The sequence below is a fragment of the Arachis ipaensis genome, chromosome B2, assembly GCF_059453495.1.
Source record: "Arachis ipaensis isolate K30076 ecotype BB chromosome B2, ASM5945349v1, whole genome shotgun sequence".
Taxonomy (NCBI): Eukaryota; Viridiplantae; Streptophyta; class Magnoliopsida; order Fabales; family Fabaceae; genus Arachis; species Arachis ipaensis.
In genome coordinates, this window is record NC_142437.1 from 90,222,976 (window position 1) to 90,241,086 (window position 18,111).

The window sequence follows — 18,111 nt, forward strand, 5'->3', positions numbered from 1 at the left end:
CATAAAAATAAAATAAATAATTTTTAAACTCAATTTAAAATTATAAAATTATAAAATTGTCTACCACTTTTAATTTATATTAACTTGAGAAAAAGACAAATAAGTCCTTGACTTTTTATTCTACGAACATTTTTGTTCCTGACTATTTAAAAATGCTTTTAAGTCTCTCACTCTCTTAAAAGTTGGACAGATTAGTTCCTCTGTACAAATGTCTCCGTCAAACCCAACTTTTAAGGAGGGACTAATCTGTCCAGCTTTTAAGGAGATGAGAGATTTAAAAGTATTTTCAAATGGTGAGGGACTATAATGTCCGTGGGACAAAAAATCAGGGACTTATTTGTCCTTTTTCTATTAATTTTGTACGTAACATTTCTTCTATTCAAATTATTAATTTTTATTCCTACTATACTATTTTTTATCATTATCCTGGTCATCATCTCTAATCCTTTTTCTGAACCTCATTTACACCTACCATTATTACGTTTGTCACACCACTGTAGTTGTCATTGCTACCTTTGCTGCTATCGTTGTTATCCTCATCTTCTTCGCTATCTCTGTCTTTGTCTCTTTTATTTGTTTACATCTTACCCTCTTTCAATTTTATTCTCGATCCTCATCTTGCATTCAAATTGCCACACCTTTCACTCCTCTATCTTTTTCTATGACCTCTACTCTCTTATGGGAGTAGAAAGGAGACTCAAAAAATAAACAAATTAATTAGTAAATATGTTACGATCCAACTAATGTTAGGATGCTTAATTAGTTGGTTAACCTGTTAGAGATTGTTAGGAATATAAATAAGAGTATTGAGTCATTATATGGAGTATGAAGGAATTAATGAATCGATATTGAACTTAGTTCAAACTCAAAGCATCATAGAGGCATTTAATCAAACACCTAGCACGTAATCTACAAATTCAGCATAAACAAACAAACTTCAGCAGCAATGCTTATCCATTCAACAATTTTCACACTTAATATATCAAAACACAATAACAAACAGTAGTAACCAAGCTAAAACCAGCAACCAAAGCATCATCCAACCAAGAAATTTTCAATTCTTAATACTTGCAACTAACCTAGAATCTACAAACTAAACTACCTTTTTCCAACAACCTAAAATCTACTAACAGAAATAAAATATCCAACTAAACTAATCTAGAACAAACTATGGAATTAAAGCTAAACAAAATAATAAGAGAAAACAGAGCAGAAACTTGAAGTACTAGTCAAAGATGGAAATGAAGAAGGGAGGAAGGAGTTGCTGTGGCACTATATGTTGTTGCCACGACCAGAGATGGCAACAGAAGGTCGCCTGACACTAGGAAGCTCGCCGAAACAAGGATGGAATAGAGGTGCAACTTCAAATTCTGAGAGAGGGAAAGTGTCGCGGATTGGGGGGAAGAAAAGGGAAAGCGAAGAAGAAAAGAAGATGAGGAAGAAGAATACGAAACCGGCGATGATAGTGGTTCGTCGAAGGTAGAGGTGCGGTGGTGAAGCTTGGTGATGATGGTGATAGAGGAAGGAGGTGAAGGGGTGGTGCAGAGAAGAAAAAGAAAAGAAATAAGACATGAATGAGGGTGCGAATTAGGGTTCGCACAAGTAACATTAAAAAAATTGCAAATGGTGCATATGCATGTTGCGTGCGAATGCATGAGTGTGGGTTTCCACAAGGTGATACGTACACATCACAAGTGCGTACGTGCGGAACCTCCCACTGGCTTGTGAAATTGAAATTTAAAAATTAGGATGATACGTACGCACCATAACATGACATGTGCTAGGGGTAATGTGTACGCACCAGGCATGCGTACGCGCAGGACTTGCCCCTGGGTTTCCAATTTGAAATTTTGGAATTGGGGTGATGCGTACGCACAATTGGTGTGCGTACGCATGAGAGCAATTAAAATTTTTTTCGTAAAGGGGAAGAGGAGCGTACGCGCAAGTGGTACGTGCGCCTAGGACTTGGCACTAGATTTTTAAAACTTTGGGTAATGCGTACGCATTACAAATGCGTACTCATGACATGGCAAAAAACTCATGGAAGATGCGTGAATGAACCAGGTTTTTCTGTCAGTAAAGAATTTTGCAAAAGTAATCACATTGTAAGTATAGTTTCTAAACCAACAGAGAATCCTTTCGTACAAAAGTTTTGGTTGTCACTAAAGCAAACCCAATAAAAATAATAACCGAAGTATTTAAACCTCGGGTCGTCTCTCAAGGAATTGCAGAGAAGTATGATTTATTATTGGTTATGGAAAAGTATCTTTTTGGGTTTTTGAATAAGGAACAAGAAAATAAAATTGCAAGAAATTAAATTAATAATCATGAAAACCCTTGCAAGGTATGAGAACTGGAAATCACATCCTAGTTATCCTTATCAATTGTGATGAGAATTATTTATTGCTCCCACTTAGTTAACCCTTACTAAATAAAGAAAAGTCAAGTGGACCAATTAATGGGATTCCTCAAGTCCTAGTCAACTCCTATGGAAAGACTAGCTTTAGAGGGATCCAAATCAACCAGCAAATTCCAATTATCAATCAACAATGGAGTTTGATAACTCAAGTGTCACCAATTACTCAACCAAAGCCAAAGGAGAAGAAATCTAAATTAAATTGAAAGCATCAATAACATAAATAGAAGAAAGCAATCATAAATCTGAAATACCTCAAATTGTATTAAATAGAAAATCAAATTAAACATGAGAATTCATAAACCAAATTGCAACATAAAGTAATCAATAAAGGAAAATAGATAAAGTAGAATACTAGAATAAATAAAAGTAGAAGAGAAACTAAATTAAAGGAACATTGAACCTGAAATTGAGAAGAAATAAACCTAAAACTAAAAGAAATCCTAAATCCTAAAACCTAGAAAGAGGAGAGAGCATCTCTCTCTAGAAACTACATCTAAAATCTAAAATTGTGTATATTGAATGAATGATGAATGAATGAATGATCTTGATTCCTCCATTCTCTAGCCTCTATTCTGTATTCTCGGGCTTGGATTTCGGCCGAAAAAGAGCCCAGAATTTGCTGGGGGCGAATTCTGCAACTTTCTACACGTGGCGTCTGTCACGCATACGCGTAGGTCACGCGTGCGCGTCATTTGGAAATTTTCCTTGTCACGCGTACGCGTCAGTCACGCTTACGCATCGCTTGTGTTCTGCGTTAGGCACGCGTCCGCGTCATCCATGCGCGCGCGTCACTGCCATTTTCTTCAAAACTTTATTTTCGCGCATTTCTTCCACTTTTGCATGTTTCCTTTCTATCCTCTAAGCCATTCCTGCCCTATAAAGCCTGAAAATACTTAACACACAGATCACGGCATCGAATGGTACTAAGGGATAATTAAAATTAACAGTTTTAAGGCCTAGAAAACATGTTTTCACATATATCACAAAATAAGGAAGGAATTGTAAAACCATGCAAATTATATGAATAAGTGAGCAAAGACTTGATAAAAACCATTCAATTGAGCACAAGATAAATCATAAAATAGTGGTTTATCAATGCGTAAGCATAAGGTGCACATACGCATGACAAACAGATTTTTAAGGAAAATGTGTATGCACGATAGATGCGTACGCACGAAATCTGGAACTGAATTTTTGCCATTTTGCACCAAATTGAACATCCTAAGCACATAACAATCATCATAACAATACCAAACATATAACCCAGAAAATTCTATAAAAAAAGTTCAACAATTCTATTTAAAGAGGAGAATTAAAATATCAATCAATTATGTACAAAAGAGGAAATTGAAAAATATTACCATGGTGGGGTGTCTCTCACCTAGCACTTTTCTTTAAAGTCCTTAAGTTGGACTTGCATAACCCTCAATTCTTTTCCTAGGAAGGATCTTCCAAGAGGAGAATCTCAAACTCTTTTTTGTCCTAGGATTGTTGGGCAACTGGCTTGATGGATGACTCAACTGAAACACACCGTAAGGCTCAACCTTGTCCACTTTATACAGGCCATCCCACCTCGACCTCAGTTTTCTTGGCGTTAGCCTTAGCCTTGAGTTATAAAGTAGCACCTAATCACCAACTTTAAATTCCTTCCACTGGATATTTCAATCATGTACCACCTTGGCTCTCTCCTTATAAATTCTGGCATTTTCATATGCTTTAAGCCTCAGGAACTCTAGCTCCTCTAACTGCAGCTTCGTTTCAGTGCCCGCCTTCCTTTGGTTCCGATTGCACTCCATCACTGTCCAATAAGCTTTGTGTTCAATCTCAATAGGGAGATGGTAAGCTTTTTCATAGACTAACCAAAATGGGATCATCCCTATCAGTATTTTGTAAGTCATTCGATAGGCCCACAATGCATCCCCTAGCCTTACACTCCAGTCTTTCCTTTGAGGGTTTACCACCTTCTCTAGAATTCGCTTAATTTAATGGTTTGAAACCTCAGCTCGACCATTCGTCTGAGGATGATAGACAATAGCAATTTTATAGATCACACCATACTTTCTCATCAACGCCTCCAGCTTCCTATTACAAAAATGAGTTCCTTGGTCTCTCACGATTGCTCGTGGCGACCCATAGCGACAAATGAGGTTGTTCCTCACAAAGAAAACAATGGTGTTAGCGTCATCAGTTTGGGTTAAAATTGCTTCTACCCAGTTAGAGACATAATCAATAGCTAATAAAATGTATAGAAATCCATTTGAGTTTGAAAATGGTCCCATGAAGTCAATGCCCCACACGTCAAAAATTTCGCAAATAACATTGGTTGTTGGGGCATTTCATCCCCTTGGAATGCATTTTTGAACTTCTGGCATTGATGGCAGTTTTGACAATATTGATTTGCATCTTTAAACAATGTTGGCCACCAGAACTCGCAATCCAAAATTTTCGAGTAGTTCTTTGAGGGCCACAATGTCTTCTACTCTCAGACGAGTGGCAAGATTAGAGGATGGATTGAAATTTGAATTTTGGCACGCATTTTCTAATTACTTGGTCTACTCCACACTTCCACAAGTGAGGGTCATCCTAAATATAATATTTGGAATCACTCTTCAGCTTTTCCTTTTGATGTTTTAAAAAGCTTTGAGGGAAAGTGCAAGCTACCAAATAATTTTCTATGGGTGCAAACCAAGGAGTGTTAGGAGAAATTGCTTCCAAGACATCTAAAGAAAATGAATCAATGATACTTTAGAGCAATATCCACCGAATCATCCTAGGTTTAGATTCCTTTTTTGTTAGGAGGTACTTTAGAGCTGTGTGCTCCGAATACACCACCACTTTGGATCCTAGTATGTAGGGTCTAAATTTGTCTAATGCTAAAATAATAGCTAGGAGTTCCTTTTCGATGGTGGTGTAATTGGATTGGGTAGAATCCAAAATCTTAGAAGCATAGGCTATAACATAGGGAGTCTTGCCGTCGCTCTGTGCAAGCGCAGCACGCACCCACGACATAATTAGAAGCATCACACATGATCTCAAACAGAAGGTTCCAATTCGGGCCTCGCACTATTGGAGCCGTAGTCAATGCTCCCTTAATCTTATCAAAGGCTTCCTTGCAAACATTATCAAAGACAAAATCCACATCCTTTTGAAGTAGCCGAAAGAGAGGTAAGGCTATCTTGCTGAAGTCTTTGATGAATCTCCTGTAGAATTCTGCATGTCCAAGAAAGGAACGGATCTCCCTCACCAAGGAGGGGTAATGCAAAGAAGAAATCACCTCAATCGTGGCTAGGTCAACGAAAATTCCATTTCTAGAGATGATGTGACCAAGTAATATACCTTATTTTACTATAAAGTGACATTTCTCAAAATTTAGTACAAGGTAGTACGAGCACATCGCTCTAAGACCTTAGCCAAGTTATCCAACCATATATCAAAAGAATTAACATAGACACTAAAATCATCCATGAAAATCTCTAGGCAATTCTCCATGAGATCGGAGAAAACACTCATCATGGACCTTTGAAACGTAACTGGTGCATTACACAAGGCAAAAGGCATTCTCTTATAAGCATAAGTTCCAAAAGGACATGTGAATATGGTTTTTTCCTAATCTTCCAGAGCAATATGAATCTAAAAGTAACCATTATAACCATCTAAAAAATAGTAATGAGATTTACTGAATAAGCGATCCAACATCTGATCAATAAAGGGAAAAAGATAATTATTCTTTCTTGTGGCTAGATTGAGCCTCTGGTAATTAATACAAAATCTCCATGCATTATGGACCCTTGTTGCTACTAGTTTTTCATTGTCTTTCTTTAACATTATAACTCTAGACTTCTTGGAAACCACTTGAACCGGACTCATCCGTTCATTATCGGAAATGGGATAGATGATGTCCGCTTCCAAGAGCCTAGTAACCTCTTTCTTCACCACATCAAGAATTGTTCAGTTTCACCTTTGTTGGGATTGGCGAACCGGTTTAGAACCATCTTCCAAAAAGATACGGTGCATACATGTTTGTGGGCTTATCCCCACTATGTCAGCCAAGCTCCAACCAATTGCCTTTTTATACTTTCTCGAGGAAGAAAGGGTTTCAACTCTTCCCTTGCTTCTTAGTGTGCTTATTGATGCGTGAGCATCTTTTCTATCTTTTATTAGTAATTTAAATATGGATTTGTTGAGTTTTTATGTGATTTTGGTGTTTTAGACCATCATGAATACTACTTTGAGTTGTACTGTTATTTTATTGATTTCAGGTAAAATTTGAGCAAGTTTGATAGAGTTCATGCAGAAGAAAAAGAAGAAAATTGTTGCTGTCAAGCTAGTGCTAAACGCCACTACCTGGAGTTTAGCGCCACAAGCCTCATACTTTATGCAAGCATTTTGTGAAGCTAGCGCTAAATGCCATGACCCGACATTTAGTACCAGGTGCCTCGTAATTCGTGCCATGATTCTGCGAAGGTGATGCTAAACACCATTACCTGGCATTTAGCGCCAAGTGTCTAGAAACATTGGAGATGCATTCTGTTTGGTGGCGCTAAATGCCACTGCTCGGTGTTTAGCGCTAGGCCCATGTTAAGCAATTCCACGGAAGACATTTTTTGGTTTTTTTTTTTAATTTAATTTTTAAAGTAAGAAAAGATAATTTTTAGGGTTTTTAGAATTTTAATTTTAGATTAATTAGGATTAGATATAAAAGGATAAGAGATTAAGCCCTTCGGGCTCTTCTGTTCTCTTCTTCTTCTTCCTCATTTCGCAATTTACACTTTTAGAACTCAAGATTTTTCTTTGGGTCATGAGCAACTAAACCTCCATTGTTAAGGTTAGGAGCTCTGTTTATTTTAATGGATTAATACTATTGTCATTCTACTCTTAATCAATGCACTAATTTACATTCAAGGATTGGTTTCGTTCTTCTTCCTAGGAATTAGAGTATATTGGAAGATAAATCTTTTTCTATTTGAATTCTTATTGAATCTTGGAAAAGTTATATCACTATAATTAAAGCTTGAAATCAATTCCTCACAACTCTCTAATTATCTGAATTTAATGCGATACGTGACATATAATTGTTTTATCTTTGGGAGCTTAGGGTTTGTGTAGCTCATAAACTAGAATTGGACTTAACCTTCTAATTTAAATTAAGTGACCAAGAAATTCATGGTTGATTGGGTTAGAAGAGGTTAAATTAATAAAAAATTAGGGTTTAATCACCTAAAATTTACTATGAATTGAATCTTTGAATGATTAAAGTAGTTGATAAGAATTGTTAATCCAGAAATTTAAACATCTCCAAAGTCTTAACTGTTTCTCATATTATTTTCAGCAACCAATCACTGTTTGCTTTCTCACATTTTCTGATTTACTATTTTATACTATTTGAACTCGAAACCACTCAATTTAGCTTGTCTGACTAGCCTAATCACTCAACTATTGTTGCTCAGTCCATTAATCCTCGTGGGAACGATACTCACTCACCTGAGTTATTACTTGGTACGACCTGGTGCATTTGCCGATTAGTTTGTGGTATTCAAAATCTGCATCAGTTGTCTTTCTTCTTGGTAATGAGATGGTGGTAGGGTACTCTCATCATGCTCATCAACTTCCTCTACACTTAGACTTTTATCAAGGCTCAAGTGTTTATAGAGTTCATCTTGGACTTCCGCCACAACTTCAACTATAATGTCACACCGAAGGATTGAATGTTTCTCTGGTGGATACCTCATAGCTTCATCTAGATTGAATTTCACCATTCTGTCATCAACTTCAAATGAATAAGTACTGGAAAAGACATCAAGCTTGAACCTTGAGATTTCAGAAAAGGCCTCCCAAGCAAAATAGAAGAGGGTCTTCCTTGATCATTGGGAGGCATCTCTAAGATATAGATATCGACTGGGAAAACTAAGTCATTAATGCTCAATAGCACATCCTTCACAATGCCAACCATCGAAATGATGCTTTTATCTGCCAAAACAAACTTAGCGGCTAATATTTTCAATGGTGAGAGGTTCAACTTGTCAAACTGAGAGGGCATAATACTTACACAACACTTAGGTCACACATACAATCTTCCAATCGGACACCTCTAATCACACAAGAAACTAAACATGGCCCTGGATCACCATACTTTTTTGAAATAGCACCCATTAAAGAGGAAATGGAGTTACCCAAAGTAATGGTTTCCAATTCACTAATTCGCTCTTTGTGTGTATATAAATCTTTGAGAAACTTAGCATATTTAGGAACGTGTTGGATGACATCAAAAAGAGGAATGATTACCGTAACTTTCTTGAAGATTTGTACCATATTGAGCTCCAATTCCACATTCTTCTTGACCACCAGTGGAAAAGGGATTGGATTTGGTTCTTCTAGGATGGTCTTCGTTTTAAGTTCCTTAGGCTTCACTAGTTCCTCCTCTTTCTTTTCAACATCTTCCTTTTCATCCTCCTCTAAGTCTACCACCTCAACAACTTCTTTTTCATGAACATCCTCCTTAACAAATGTAGGCTTGGGGGAACTCTCATCAAGTGTTGTGTCGGACCTTAGGATAATGGCATTAATGCCACCCTTGGGGTTGGAAAGTGGTTGAGAAGGTATCCCACTAGAGCTTGATAGTTGGGATGTATTTGAGTTATTGTTGGAGTGTGGAAAGGTCAAACAAGACAATGCCTCAGCTATGGTAGCCATGTAGGTATCTTTCATCTTTTGAAATTTCCATTGTTCTTAGATAAAAGAACAAAGAGTTTTATCCACATTGGGTTGGTTGGAAGAAGAGGTTTGGTTTCCTTAAGTTGATTTCCTAGTGTGTGGTGGTTAGTATCTTTGTTGGGGTTGTGTGTGATATGGCTGAGAGTGCTGTTGGTAAAGTGGGTTTTGTTGTTGATATGGTGGGGATTGATGAAATTGTTGGTTTTAAGGTGGTTGATTGTGGTAGGCTTGGTTTTAAATGATTGTTTTTGATGAGGTTGTTGCCACCTTTGGTTTGAATTGTCTCTCTACCCTTGGTGTTGATTGCCTCCATATTGATAAGAACTTTGGGTGTTACGAGAGGGTAGGCTGAGGTCATCCTATTTGGAAAGGGATTTGCCACCGCCAAAGTGTTATCTTCTTGAAGTTGTGGGCATTCATCGGTATAATGGGTATTACAAGCACAACTACCACATGATCGAGACGGTTCCTCAATTCGGGGTGTTTGTGTTAGAGCTAGACGCATTGGAGATATTTGTTTGTTTTAATGGATTTGTCTAAGCCAGACGATCATTTTCCCAAGTATCTTAGTCAAAATGGCATCACCAGAAAGAGAAACCTCCCCAATAGCTCTTGGTTGAGGATTCTTTGTCCTCAAGTGTGTTGACTTCGCTAAATTTGATAAGACTTCCCAAGCTTTATCCGCAATTTTATGTTTGGTGAGTGATCCTGCACTAGAGGCATCAAGGAGAATCTCGTCTTACGGAAATAGACCTTTACAAAAGTTACTAATAAGCACCAAATCATCCATCTGATAGTGAGGACAAGAGTCAAGCAACTTCTTAAAACGTTCCCAATACTCATAAAATATCTCCCCATCCCTTTGCAAGATACTAGAAATCTCCTTCCTTAATTGTTCGGTCTTTGGGGTGGAAGAACTCCTCTAAAAACTCCTTTCGACCAATTCCAATTGGTAATAACTTCATCCGGCTGAGTATAAAATCACTCCTTTGTTTTTCCCTCTAAAGAGGAAGGAAAAGTGAATACCATAATAGCAATTTTATCTAACCCATGCCTTCTCGCAGCTGAGCAAACCACTTGAAAATCCTTTCAGTGTTTAAGCACATCTTCACCCGGTAGACCATGATACTTAGGAAGTAAGTTAATCAACCTGGTCTTCAACTTAAAGTTCTCGTCCAAATCAGGATATTTGGTGTGCGAAATCATGATCATTCCTTCCTTGGTAACGGCGCTAAAAAATTAATACGCACGTTCATGTTCTTAATTCTGTTTCACAACTTCGTACAACTAATCAGCAAGTGCATTGGGTCGTCCAAGTAATAAACCTTACGTGAGTAAGGGTCGATCCCACAGAGATTGTCGGCTTGAAGCAAGCTATGGTCACCTTGTAAATCTCAGTTAGGCGGATTCAAATGTATTAAGAGATTATAGTGTACTAAAAGATAATTAAAATAGGATAGAGATACTTATGTAATTCATTGGTGAGAGTTTCAGATAAGCGTATAGAGATGCTTTCGTTCCTCTGAACCTCTGCTTTCCTGCTGTCTTCATCCAATCATTCCTACTCCTTTCCATGGCAAGCTGTATGTTAGGCATCACCGTTGTCAATGGCCACCTGTCCTCTCAGTGAAAATTGTCCAATGCGCTGTCACTGCATGGCTAATCATCTGTCAGTTCTCGATCATACTGGAATAGGATCCATTGATCCTTTTGCGTCTGTCACTACGCCCAGCACTCGCGAGTTTGAAGCTCGTCACAGTCATTCAATCCCTGAATCCTACTCGGAATACCACAGACAAGGTTTAGACTTTTCGGATTCTCAAGAATGGCCGTCCATGGGTTCTAACTTATACCACAAAGACACCAATAACTCGGACTCGGTCTCCTGTATTAGATATCCAAGAGATATCCATTCAATCTAAAGTAGAACGGAAGTGGTTGTCAGGCACGCGTTCATAAGCTGAGAATGATGATGACTGTCACGATCATCACATCCATCATATTGAAGTGCGAATGAATATCTTAGAAGCGGAATAAGTTGAATTGAATAGAAAAACAGTAGTACTTTGCATTAATCTTTGAGGAATAGCAGAGCTCCACACCTTAATCTATGGTGTGTAGAAACTCTACCGTTGAAAATACACAAGTGATAAATATTCAGGCATGGCCGAATGGCCAGCCCTCACAAAAGTCTAAGATAGCATAAAACTAATCAAAGATTCGAAAATCTAAACATAATAGTAAAAAGTCCTATTTATACTAAACTAGTTACTAGGGTTTACAGAAATGAGTAAATAATGCAGAAATCCACTTTTGGGGCCCACTTGGTGTGTGCTTGGGCTGAGTATTAAGCTTTACACGTGTAGAGGTCTTTCTTGGAGTTGAACGCCAGTTTGTAACCTGTTTCTGTCGTTTAACTCCACTTTGCAACCTGTTTCTGGCGTTTGACTCTAGAATGCAGCATGGAACTAGCGTTCAATGCCAGTTTACATCATTTATCCTTAATCAAAGTATGAACTATTATATATTTCTGGAAAGCCCTGGATGTCCACTTTCCAACGCAATTGAAAGCGCGCCATTTGGAGTTCTGTAGCTCTCGAAAATTTCTTTTTAGTGCAGGGAGGTCAGAATCCAACAGCATCTGCAGTCTTTCTTCAACCTCTGAATCTGATTTTTGCTCAAGTCCCTCAATTTCAGCCAGAAATTATCTGAAATCATAGAAAAATACACAAACTCATAGTAAAGTCCAGAAATGTGAATTTTAATTAAAAACTAATAAAAATATACTAAAAACTATGTAAAAATAATGCCAAAAAGCGTATAAATTATCCGCTCATCACAACACCAAACTTAAATTGTTGCTTGTTCCCAAGCAACTGAAAATCAAATAGGATAAAAATAAGAGAATATACTATAAATTCCCAAATATCAATGAAACTTAGCTACAATCAGATGAGCGGGACTTGTAGCTTTTTGCCTCTTAAATAGTTTTGGCATCTCGCTTTATCCATTGAGGTTCAGAATGATTGGCATCTATAGGAACTCAGAGTTCAGATAGTGTTATTGATTCTCCTAGTTCAGTATGTTGATTCTTGAACACAGCTACTTTATGAGTCTTGGCCGTGGCCCTAAGCACTTTGTTTTCCAGTATTACCACCGGATACATAAATGTCACAGACACATAACTGGGTGAACCTTTTCAGATTGTGACTCAGCTTTGCTAAAGTCCCCAATTAGAGGTGTCCAAGGTTCTTAAGCACACTCTATTTTTGCTTTGGACCTCGACTTTAACCGCTCAGTCTCAAGTTTTCACTTGACACCTTCACGCCACAAGCACATGGTTAGGGACAACTTGGTTTAGCCGCTTAGGCCAGGATTTTATTCCTTTAGGCCCTCCTATCCACTGATGCTCAAAGCCTTGGATCCTTTTTATTTACCCTTGCCTTTTGGTTTTAAGGGATATTGAATTTTTGCTCTTGCCTTTTGGTTTAAAGAGCTTTTGGCTTTTTCTGCTTGCTTTTTCTTTCTCTTTCTCTTTTTTTTTGCTATTTTTTTTCGCAAGCTTTCTGTATTCACTGCTTTTTCTTGCTTCAAGAATCATTTTTATAATTTTTCAGATTATCAAATAACATTTCTCCTTTTTTCTTATTCTTCAAGAGCCAACATATTTAACATTCATTAAACATCAACTTCAAAAGACATATGCACTGTTCAAGCATTCATTCAGAAAACAAAAAGTATTGTCACCACATCAAAATAATTAAACCAGTTTCAAGGATGAATTCGAAACCATGTACTTCTTGTTCTTTTATAATTAAAACAGTTTTCATTTAAGAGAGGCGATGGATTCATATTCATAACTTTAAGGCATAGACACTTAGACACTAGTGATCATATAGTAAAGACACAAACATAAATAAAACATAAAGCTCAAAAATCGAAAAACAGGAAAATAAATAAACAATGAGATTAAGGAATGAGTTCACCTTAGTGAGGGTGGCGTCTTCCTCTTCTTGAAGAACCAATGGTGCTCTTGAGCTCCTCTATGTCTCTTCCTTGTCTTTGTTGCTCCTCCCTCATAGCTCTTTGATCTTCTCTAATTTCATGGAGGATGATGGAGTGCTCTTGGTGCTCCACCCTTAGTTATCCCATCTTAGAACTTAATTCTCCTAGGGAAGTGTTGATTTGTTCCCAATAATTATGTGGAGGAAAGTGCATCCCCTGAGGCATCTCAGGAATTTCATGATGAGGAATTTTCTCATGTTCATGTTGAGGTCTATGCTCTCTTGTTTGCTCCATCCTTTTCTTAGTGATGGGCTTATCCTTTTCAATGAGGATGTCTCCCTCTATGTCAATTCCAACCGAATTACAGAGGTGGCATATGAGGTGAGGAAAGGCTAACCTTGCCCAAGTGGAGGACTTGTCAGCTACCTTGTAAAGTTCTTGAGGTATAATCTCATGAACTTCCACCTCCTCTCCAATCATGATACTATGGATCATGATGGCCCGGTCTATAGTAACTTCAGACCGGTTACTAGTAGGAATGATTGAGCGTTGAATGAACTCTAGCCATCCCCTAGCCACTGGTTTGAGGTCATGCCTTCTTAGTTGAACCGGCTTGCCTCTTGTGTCAATTTTCTATTGAGCTCCTTCCTCACATATGTCTATGAGGACTTGGTCCAACCTTTGATCAAAGTTGACCCTTCTTGTGTAGGGACGTGCGTTCTCTTCCATCATTGGCAAGTTGAACGCCAGCCTTACATTTTCCGGACTGAAATCTAAGTATTTCCCCCGAACCATAGTAAGCCAATGCTTTGGATTTGGGTTCACACTTTGATCATGGTTCCTTGTGATCCATGCGTTTGCATAGAACTCTTGAACCATTAAGATCCCGACTTGTTGAATGGGGTTGGTGAGAACTTCCCAACCTCTTCTTTGGATTTCAAGACGGATCTCCGGATACTCATTCTTTTTGAGTTTGAAAGGAACCTCAGGAATCACTTTCTTCTTGGCCACAACTTCATAGAAGTGGTCTTGATGGACCTTAGAGATGAATCTCTCCATCTCCCATGACTCAGAGGTGGAAGCAATTGCCTTCCCTTTCCTCTTTCTAGAGGTTTCTCTGGCCTTAGGTGCCATGAATGGTTATGGAAAAATAAAAACCTATGCTTTTACCACACCAAACTTAAAATGGTTACTCGTCCCCGAGAAAAAGAAGAAAGAAAGAAGTAGAAGAAGAAGAAAAATAGAGGAGAGGGAGAGAGAGATGGTTTCGGCCAAGGGGAAGAAGAGAGGGTTTTGTTGTGTGAAAATGAAGAGGGAATGAGGGTTTTATATAGGAGTGGGGAGGGGTTTAGGGTTCGGCCATTTAGGGTTGGGTTTGGGAGGGAAATTATTTTGAATTTAAAGGTAGGTGGGGTTTTTGGGGAAGAAAGGATGGATGTGATTGGTGAAGAGGTGATGGGAAAGAGTGATTGAGTTGATTGGTGAGGGGTATTTGGGGAAGAGAGTTATGGAAAGGTGTGAAGAGGAGAGAAGAAGTAGGTGGGGATCCAGTGGGGTCCACAGATCCTGAGGTGTTTGAGGATTTCTCATCCCTGCACCTTTTAGACGTGTATAACGCCCTATATATGCAATCCTGGCGTTTAACGCCAGACTGCAGCATGTTTCTTGCATTAAATGCCACTTCCTTGCTTGTTTTGGGCGTTCAACGCCAATCTATAGCATGTTTCTGGCGTTGAACGCCAGTATGGTGCATGTTTCTGGCGTTAAACGCCAGTCTGATGCTTGTTTCTGGCGTTTAACGCCAGCTTTCCTCTGGGTGCAATCCTGGCGTTTAAACGCCAGACTGCTGCTTGTTTCTGGTGTTTAACACCAGTTTCATGCTCTGTTCTGGCGTTAAACGCCAGCCAGATGCTCCTTACTGGCGTTTAAACGCCAGTAAGCCCTTCCTCCAGGGTGTGCTATTTTCAATGCTATTTTTCATTCTGTTTTCGATTTTTTAGTAGTTTTTGTGACTCCACATGATCATCAACCTAATAAAACATGAAATAACAAAGAGAAAATAAAATAAAAATGATTAAATAACATTGGGTTGCCTCCCAACAAGCGCTGTCAATAGCTTGACAGTGAGCTCTCATGGAGCCTCACAGATAATCAGAGCAAGGTTGGGACCTCCCAACACCAAACTTAGAGTTTGGTTGTGGGGGTTCAACACCAAACTTAGAGTTTGGTTGTGGCCTCCCAACACCAAACTTAGAGTTTGACTGTGGGGGCTTTGGTTGACTCTGCAGTGAGAGAAGCTTTTCATGCTTCCTTTCCATGGTTACAGAAGGAGATCCTTGAGTTTTAAACACAAGGTAGTCCTCATTCAGTTGAAGGACCAACTCTCCTCTGTCCACATCAATCACAGCTCTTGCTGTGGCTAGGAAGGGTCTTCCAAGGATGATGGATTCATCCTCATCCTTCCCAGTGTCTAGGATTATGAAATCAGCAGGGATGTAAAGGCCTTCAACCTTTACTAGCACGTCCTCTACTTGTCCATAAGCCTATTTTCTTGAGTTGTCTGCCATCTCTAATGAGATTCTGGCAGCTTGCACCTCAAAGATTCTCAGTTTCTCCATTACAGAGAGGGGGCATGAGGTTTATCCCTGACCCAAGGTCACATAGAGCCTTCTCAAAGGTCATGGTGCCTATGGTACAAGGTATTAAGAACTTTTCAGGATCCTGTTTCTTCTGAGGCAATCTCAATTGATCCAGATCACTTAGTTCATTGGTGAGCAAGGGAGGTTCATCTTCCCAACTCTCATTACCAAATAATTTGGCATTCAGCTTTATGATTGCACCAAGGTACTTGACAACTTGCTCTTCAGTAACATCTTCATTCTCTTCAGAAGAAGAATATTCATCAGAGCTCATGAATGGCATAAGGAGTTTTAATAGAATCTCTATGGTCTCCAGATGAGCCTCAGAGTCTTTTGGTTCCTCAGAGGGAAACTCCTTATTGATCTCTGGACGTCCCAGGGGGTCTTCCTCACTGGGGTTCACGTCCTCTCCCTCCCTTGTAGGTTCGGCCATGATGATCAATTCAATGGCCTTGCACTCTCCTTTTGGGTTTTCTTCTGTATTGCTTGGGAGAGTATTAGGAAGGGTTTCAGTGATCCTTTTACTCAGCTGGCCCGCTTGTGCTTCCAAATTTCTAATGGAGGACCTTGTTTCATTCATGAAACTTAGAGTGGCCTTAGATAGATTAGAGACTATGTTTGCCAAGCTAGATGGGGTCTGCTCAGAACTCTCTGTCTTTTGCTGAGTGGATGATGGAAAAGGCTTGCTATTGCTAAACCTGTTTCTTCCACCATTATTAAAGCCTTGTTGAGACTTTTGTTGATCCTTCCATGAGAGATTTGGGTGATTTCTCCATGAGGGATTATAGGTGTTTCCATAGGGTTCACCCATGTAATTTACCTCTGCTATTGCAGGGTTCTCAGGATCATAAGCTTCTTCTTCAGAAGATGCCTCTTGAGTACTGTTGGATGCAGCTTACATTCCATTCAGACTCTGAGAAATCATATTGACTTGCTGAGTTAATATTTTGTTCTGAGCCAATATGGCATTCAGAGTATCAATTTCAAGAACTCCCTTCTTCTGAGGCGTCCCATTACTTACAGGATTCCTCTCAGAAGTGTACATGAACTGGTTATTAGCAACCATGTCAATGAGTTCTTGAGCTTCTGCAGGCGTTTTCTTTAGGTGAATGGATCCACCTGCAGAATGGTCCAATGACATCTTTGATAGTTCAGATAGACCATCATAGAATATATCTAGAATGGTCCATTCTGAAAGCATATCAGAAGGACACTTTTTGGTCAGTTGCTTATATCTCTCCCAAGCTTCAAAGAGGGATTCACCTTCTTTCTATCTGAAGGTTTGAACATCCACTCTAAGCTTACTAAGCTTTTGAGGAGGAAAGAACTTTGCTAAGAAAGCCGTGACCAGCTTATCCCAAGAGTTCAGGCTATCTTTAGGTTGAGAGTCCAACCATACTCTAGCTCTGTCTTTTACAGTAAACGGGAAAAGCATAAGCCTGTAGACCTCGGGATCAACCCCATTGGTCTTAACAGTATCACAGATCTGCAAGAATTCAGTCAAGAACTGAAAAGGATCTTCAGATGGAAGTCCATGAAACTTGCAATTCTGTTGCATCAGAAAAACTAATTGAGGTTTAAGCTCAAAATTGTTTGCTCCAATGGCAGGGATTGAGATGCTTCTTCCATGTAAATTGGAATTAGGTGCAGTGAAGTCACCAAGCATCCTCCTTGCATTGTTATTATTTTCAGCCATATCTTCTTCTTTTTCAAAAATTTCTGTCAGATTTTCTCTAGAGAGGTGTGCTTTAGCTTCCCTTAGCTTCCTCTTCAGAGTCCTTTCAGGTTCAGGATCAGCTTCAACAAGAATGTTCTTATCCTTGTTCCTGCTCATATGAAAAAGAAGAAGAAAGCAGAAAAAAAAATATGGAATCCTCTATGTCACAGTATAGAGATTCCTTTATATGAGTAGAAGAAAGTAAGAATAGAAGAAGGAAAATATGAGAATCCAAACACAGGGGTGAGGATAGAAGTGTTAATGGATGAATAAATAAATAGAAGGAGATTAGAGATGAGAGAAGAATTCAAAAATTTTAACAAAATAAAAAAATAAAAATATTTTAAAAATAAATTTAAAATTCGAAAATTAAAATTGAAATTAGATTAAATTAAAATTAAAACAATATAAAACGAAATTTTGAAAAAGATTGAAGGAATTTTCAAAAATTAAAGGTAGAGAGTTAGTTGGGCAGTTTTGAAAAAGATATGATTGAAACAAAAAGATATGATTGATTAAAAGAGATTTGAAATTTGTTTTTGAAAAAGATATGACTGAAATTGAAAAAGATATGATTGAAACAAAAAGATAAGATTGATTGAAAAAGATTTAAAAATCAA

At 38.4% G+C, this 18,111-nt stretch overlaps 2 non-coding genes across 2 annotated transcripts; both read left to right on the forward strand.

Annotated features, from left to right (window-relative positions):
* Nucleotides 1-9,918: 9,918 nt before the first annotated feature.
* LOC148574804 (small nucleolar RNA R71) lies at nucleotides 9,919-10,024 on the forward strand. The gene has a single exon (XR_015906667.1). It is a non-coding gene; the product is annotated as a small nucleolar RNA R71 (small nucleolar RNA).
* A 6,945-nt stretch (nucleotides 10,025-16,969) lies between these two features.
* LOC148574805 (small nucleolar RNA R71) lies at nucleotides 16,970-17,077 on the forward strand. The gene has a single exon (XR_015905971.1). It is a non-coding gene; the product is annotated as a small nucleolar RNA R71 (small nucleolar RNA).
* Nucleotides 17,078-18,111: the final 1,034 nt, after the last annotated feature.